Source organism: Mandrillus leucophaeus, unplaced genomic scaffold, assembly GCF_000951045.1.
Source record: "Mandrillus leucophaeus isolate KB7577 unplaced genomic scaffold, Mleu.le_1.0 Scaffold923, whole genome shotgun sequence".
In the NCBI taxonomy this organism is placed as follows: domain Eukaryota; kingdom Metazoa; phylum Chordata; class Mammalia; order Primates; family Cercopithecidae; genus Mandrillus; species Mandrillus leucophaeus.
Window position 1 is genome coordinate 955,459 of NW_012110064.1, and position 7,583 is coordinate 963,041.

Here is a 7,583-nt window from a genome sequence, read left to right on the forward strand (position 1 = left end):
TTAAATGAAGACCCACAGAGTCTAAGCAATACACAGAAGGAAATAAGGTCAAGATAGGGCAGAATGTTAAGAAGAAGAGAGTTCAGGGAATGGATCTTTAGAGTTATCCAAAAAACTCTAAAAACTCCAAATACTCAGTGGGTATACAATCAGGAGATTGTAGTCAAAAGGTTAAGCGGCTGAATTTATTATTTCAGATTAAATGTTTTCCGTGTAGCTGTGTGGTCCAAAAAAATAATCAAGACTGAAGTTACTGAGAATAAACATCACAGGAAAATGTATCCAGGTAATAAAATGGTACTTGTACCCCTTAAATCTATACAAATAAAAACACAAGTAAATGCAATATTTGCATGCTGCCCTGAACTAAACGTTTGAGACAGGGCAAACTAATAAAAAATAAAAATATCAAATAAATATAAGACCTGAGAGTTAAATGGGACACTCACTAAATTGAACCAGGATGGTGGTGACATGCGTGGTAGAAGAGGGGGCTGTAAGTAGGTGCCACAGTCTTTAAAGCATGAAAGTGAGTGAGCAGGAAGTCAATAGGGTACCATGCCATGGACAAGAAAAACGAGTCTGAAAGCAGCGGGTGTTTTAACAGGTGGGTGGGAAAGAGATGTTCTTGATGTATCAGAGAGAATGAAGAGGTTTTCAGTCCTGCTTCCTTAACAAGGAGTACACAGGTCTCACAGAATAAGCACTCTTCATCAAACCTGTTGCCTCATCTGTAACAAAGGTATATAAGCTCTGATCCCAAACGAGGTAACATGAGTGAATAGGTTTTGAAAAACACAATCTATGATAAACCAGATATCCTGATGAAACTTCTGCTACACAATATTGAGACAGAATATAACGCATCTTTTTAAATGTACTGAATTCTCTGGAAAGTAAGAGAAATCCCCAAGATTCAACCTAAATAGGAAGCAGTAAATCAGGGTTGCAACTGTATATTAAAGCCAGGACAGCAGCTGCTAGGATATTTCCAATCCTGGTAAAAATACAGCCTTGAGTGTTAAGTGCCTCATGGAATACAAGATCTTGGGCTTGTACATAGGGAGATTTGGAGCTATAGCCCTGAAATAAAATTGGAACTTGTGAAATTCTATAACCTCAATTCAAGAATAGACCAGAAAAAAATCACTTAACACCAGAAGAAGGTGGTGAGGAAAATCTGTTTGCTCACCCAGACTTTCTGTTTCAGTCGGAACCAGAGGAACAAAAGCAGGAGGAGCGCCCCTGGGAAATTACAGCCATAGGCCTGGTCTCACGAGGGTTTACATTTGAGAGTTATCTAAGATGGGTATACCAACTGGGCCTCGGGCAGGAGCAAATACAAATTGTCTCAGAAGACGTATCCTCAACCCAAAATAATAGGATTTCCACAGAAAACCAGTCAGAAGCATGAGAATTTAAAACTTTCATTTGACTGAATTTTAGTCAAAATTTCTCTTTCTTGTTGAATATTAACTTACAAGGAGGCAGGTCTCCCTCTCTCTCTTTGCTATTGCTGATTTTTTCTAAGAGCTTAGAAAAATGCAGCTACTTCTATTCAAGTAGAGAGTAAACTTGGTGGGGGTGCTAGTTCAAGGCCTGTAATTAAAAATACCTATTCCTCCTATGTATCTTCCTTCTATGGGTGTGGAAATCATTCTAGAATCTTGCTATATTCTCAGACACCCACTCCTGGATACAACGCACAGGTGTCCTTTGTGCTTATATCCCTAACCTAGTTGAGAGGTGCATCTGTCTTATTTTGTGCTGGGAACGTAAGCAAGAGGAGGCCCACAGCAGTGGGTCCAAGATGTACCTCTTTTGTTTCTTTTATATCCTTCTCTCTATTTTCTTACTCAAAAAACTTTTTGTGTATCCCTTCTGTGTAGAGAGTAAGACCTTGAACTTTGATGCACAATAAAGACAAGCTTTTAAATTCAAATGTTTTTCTCTAAAAACTGTTGTGTGTGCTATGAGCTTCAAATGTCTGTTTCAGAAATCCAAATGTCACTTCTTTTTCTTCTGAATTGATGCAATAAACTTGCTACCCCGAGGGCTGCAAAAATGAGAAACCATAGCTTTACAGATTTGGTAAAAGACAACATGCAAGGCAGTCAAAGATTTACAAAATAATACTCTATGCATACTAATGCTGCCAATACTACCTTGTAACATTAACAGAAACTAAACATTTGTGAACATATTTAATCGTATGTGTCTTTTACAGTCTGTGGCAAAATTGCCAATTACGAGGATAAACAAGGTGTGGTTAAGTTTATGGTGGGAATAATTAAAGAGAGGGTAAAAATGGATAGAATAAGAGCCACTTATTAAGCTAAACTAGCCCTGGATATCTATGTTTTAGCTATACATACATACTAAAATAACTTTACAAATTTTGAACAAAGAGTAGAAATCAGAGGTGATACGAAGAAAGATAAAAAGAATATCTTGTATTATATTACAACATTATAATGTTGTAATCCAGCAAAACTTTCTTCCTTTTGGAAAATGCAAGAAGATTTCTTTGAGTGGCCGAAGGATATAGTTTTTATTATTGAGACTAATTATTGAGCACTATTAAAAAATTATTTCAACATGAAATGCATAGTGGCCAATATATAGTAGTCAATCAAATACATTTTTTTCTATGATGATAAAGACTATGTTGGCTGTAAATGGACAGAAAATCTGACACAAATTTGCTTAAGTGAAACGATTTCTTTGAAATTCATACAGGGTCTCAAAAGATCTGATTTCACTTTCTCTCTGCCTGTTAAAATAGATCTGTCTATAAATTCACTCTATTCTCAGACAGCCTCTTCCCTTGAGGTCTCAGCATTACTGCCAGTTGCATCCAGAGATGCAGGATTACTGCCAGCTGCATCCAGAGAGGCAGTCTTCCAGGTAAGTATGTGGTATCAAGAGAAATTAAGTTTCTTAGTTTCTAAGAGTCAGGCAAAATCTTGGGTCTAACTATTCTTGAATGGGATGGGGCTACCTGCTTATCCCTGTAAAAATCACCATAGCCATTGTATGGATGATTAGCTTAGGCCAACCAAGGCTTTTCCGGGAGATAAGGGGGAGTTGCAACCAGCCAAATCCAATTGGGCTTACAGTGAAAAAAGGATAGGCTCTCTAGAAAATTCAGGGGCATGTCTTCAGTCGAAAAGTGAAAATCTATAGTCTACTACAGGTCACTTTTTTTTTTTGCTTTTTGCATAGACTCTTAATGAGCTTAATTTATACAGCATTGCAGAAAATTCTGAAAACAAGGAATAATTGTATTCCAAGCCACATATGTGACAAAGATGGAGAAACGTTCTCTTTTGTAGAAATCTTTAAATTTGAATAAGGCAGAAAGTGTTATTTAAAAAATTGAGAAAATATCTATTCTTTTCTTTTTTCTTAAAACAGAACACTGATTTTACTTAGGGTTTATTTTACTTAGCTAAAATCATTAATTTCCCTTCCTCCCTTTGGTCAAATAACATCTGGCTAATGATACTAAACCAAGCCCTTTTTTTTTTTTTTTTTTTTTTGAGATGGAGTCTCATTCTGTCACCCAGGCTGCAGTGCAGTGGCACAACCTCAGCTCACTGCCACCTCCACCTCCTGGGTTCAAGCAATTCTTCTGCCTCAGCCTCCTGAGTAGCTGGGACTATAGGTGTGTGCCACCACGCCCGGCTAATTTTTTATATTTTTAGTAGAGACGGAGTTTCACCATGTTGGCCGGGCTGGCCTCAAACTCCTAACCTCGTGATCCACCTGCCTCAGCCTCCCAAAGTGCTGGAATTACAGGCATGAGCCACCATGCTCAGCCTAAACCAAGCATTTTATAGAACTTCAATAAAGAGTTTTCAGAAGAAATTGACTTGGAAAGAATGTCATTTTCTGCTCCCCACTTCCACATCCTTCCTGTTGACTTAAATGCAGATACATCACTGGCGCTCTAGTGGTTTTTAAAACCAGGAGGTGATATTTAGGGTAGAAATTACAGTCTTAGGATAATGGAGAGTAAGTTAGAAGTAAACTTCGTGATTATCTGGTAATCATGAACCACTATGTCAGTTCCAATCTGTCTGAATATGAACTTCTTTTATGCAAGGAAGAAATTTATATGTAACTTAAACTACTGTTATTTGGGTATTTTCTGGCATCTAAATCTAATTCAAAGACATTCAAATTTGTAAGTTATCATGCATGTCCTTGGAGGCTAGAAGATTCTTTAGGTGATCTTTGGAGGCCACTTGCATCATAAAATTTTCATTATTTTATGCCAAGACCTCTAAATCTGCAATGTCCCATATTCTTTAGACTCTAAATACACTGTTGTTTCAACTCTCCAGATAAAGTGGACTCCAGGTCGTTTGCCAATTAGTATACTGAGGTTTGCAAGCCTAAAAACTTGCTTGCCCCAGAAACCTTCCCTGTAGCCACTACAGCCTCATGAAAATATTTTCATCATTTTCCAGTTAATCTGGAGCACTAACTCCAAAGGTTTCAATTACCAAAATACATGTAAAGATAAAAATAAAAATTTTAAAAAGTTTAGATGTCTTCTAGCTCTCTTATATTTTCGTCTTTTGCTTTTATAAGGCCACTTTGTATGCCTTTTTACAAGTGTACTTATTTAGTACTATGGGCCCTAAGTGGGGGTGGCTAACTATGAGAATAAATATACAATGGCATGAACCCATTGAAAGCAGAAAGTCTCAATAATCAGATGGAGAAGTGGGGAAGGGGAAGTTTTGTGCATCTGTCTCATAAAGGTATGGTCATGTTGATATGCAATACAGGAAGACAGTTTCTGAAAATAGGAAGAAAAATTTCTATGAAAGGAAAGGAAAAATTAGCTTATTTCCTGGAGCATGATCTAAGTATGTGGGTAGAGTGAGCCTGATATGAACTGCTTTTTTAGAGCAAAGAAAGAACTGTGGGAAATATCCAAAGTCAAAAGGAGCCATGAGAATGAAAGAAATAGTAAGAACTGACACTTTAATCAAAAAGGGGTGAGGCCAACGATGAAAAGCAAGTCTTAAGCTGAGTATTTTCAGTGAAATTTGATGAGATAGAATGTACAAGTCAACATGACAGACTAGACAAGAGGCCATGAAATATTACCAGAAGTAATGCATTAGTTTTTCATCACTACATTAATAAATAACACCTTAAAATAACATCCGTTTATTGTCTCAAATTCACTGCCGTCCTCACTCAGCTAAAATTATAGTGTTAACAGTATTGCATTCCTTTCTGGAGGCTCTGGGGAAGAATCCACTTCCAAGTTCACTCACATTTTTGTTATAATTTATTTCCTTGAAGGTATAGGGCTGAGGCATCCATTTCCTTGTGGCTGTCAGGGAGAGACCGCCTTCATTTCCTAGAGGCATGTCTTCCATCTTTGCATGTGAGCTCCTACACCTTAGAGCCAATGGTGGATAATCAAAACTTCTCAGGGTTGGAATCTCTCTGATTTCCCTTATCCCACATCCCTCTTGCCTTTCTGCTATATTTCTGTAATCACAGTCAGATAAAGTTCTCTGCTTTAAAGGACTCAACATGGTTAAATTAGGGCTATCCATAGAGTCTAGCTCCATAAGTTTCATTACGTTTGTAAAGTCATGTTTTCTATGTCTATGGATTTCAGAAATTAGAGTGTGAACATATTTGAGGGACTATTCTGCCTACCATAGGTAGTAATACATAAAATGGCCAGTACATTTTCTTATGGATATGGGGGAAAAGATTAAGAACTCTGATAACCCCTATTATCTTTCTGGTACCCTTCTGATCATGTCCGCTATGGAATTCAGAGGCACATATAGGTATATCTCTGAGGATTTACACTGTTCTCTTGAACTAGGATTATAATCCATCCTGGGGTTAGTCTTTAGAGAATGGCTTCACCAAAAGGTTCTCAAATCAAGGAGAATGTATTTGTGGTATAGAAACCCTAGATCTACCCAATATTATACAATTTTTAGGAAATTGCATAATAATCTAAAATGGAGTGATTCTCAGGGATTAGAGTTTGTCTATATTCTAACCTAATAAGAACAGAAATGTTTTGACTCTTAGATGTGCCCAAATGGCTAGTTTACTCTTTCAACAATATCTGCTGACATCTTAGAACCTCTTTCACAGTGTTATTACCATTTGTGAAATCAGCCTATGTTTAAAACTCTTTTTTTTTTTTTTTTTGTAGAAAACATTAATGATTGTGTCAAGGCTTCAAGGCAAAGGAAAACAATTTGGACTTTAGGTCAAACAAACCCAGTTTTGAATTCTAGTTAAGTGACTTCCTAGCTGTGGTACTTAGCTATGGTATTCAGCTCATCTCTTTTGATATTATACCACAAGCCACACAGGAGCAAAGAATGTTACCTGTTTCTCCAGTACTAGCTCCCTAGCATCTCAAACATCACTGGCACATAGTAGTAGGTCACAAAATAAACTAAAATTTGAATAAATAAAAACTCTGAAACCTTTACTAAGATATAGACATACGTGGTATTTTTATAATTAAAATTGTTAACATAATTTTACTCAATATTTGCATAGAAAGACGAGAAAAGACAAGTCGTAATAAACAGAGAATAATACATAGTCCATTGTCTGGTTAAATGAGTCACCATGAATATTTAAAGACAACTCATTATCTTGGTAGTGCCATCACAAGTGATAATTATCCTTGAGGTGTTAATAACTATCCTCTAGTGGAAACCATTGTTACTATGAATAAGAAGAAACACAAAGCTTACATAGAACATCTCTGTTGAATCCAAGTTTCATCATAACATTGGTAAGTCACTTAAGTATGCTGTTAATAAAAGGGAACACTAATTTCTTATTTCATTGATAAATCAACCAATGTTAGGAAAGATTATAATGGGGAAATTCCATGGAAGATGGACACTATTTGAGCAGTAAGATGAGAAGTCCTAAGCAAAATCATGGTTTTCCTATTAGTGATAGGAAATTAAGAGCAAATTAATTGGAATGTGTTTGTACATGTTAGTATGTAATAAACACTTAATAACTATTTGGTGATCATATTGCTTAATGGATAAATCAGTATTTTGAATTTTCCAAAAAGAAAAAATCAACATCTACTCTTTTTCATATTTGAAGTTGAGATGTTATGCAGATAAGTAGTTATAATTCAACTAAGGAGTTTAGAATAATGCACAAAGCCAATGTGTATGATTCCAATAAGAAATTCCAAAGATATATAATGACTATGCTACTATCATGCCTTAGATGTTTAGAAGAGGAAGAAAAACTGCAAAAAAGGTTCATTGTAGAACTCATAGGAAACTGAAAGTTAAGGAGTCATCAAGAGTTATATTTAGGAAACTCAGCAGATGCTGGTGTAGCAAGAGAACCATTCAAAGTGCAAAAGCCATCCATAGAACATGGCATAATCAGCAGTGCAAGAACTGTGGCATATTGAAAACCCAGTACTCTTTGGACAGAATAAAATTAACCCTTCCTAGGTACATACCTGCAACTACTCCTAGACTGAGTGCTCTCTATGGCACTTAGGCTATAAAATGCTAAGTAAACTTGTAGAATCTGGG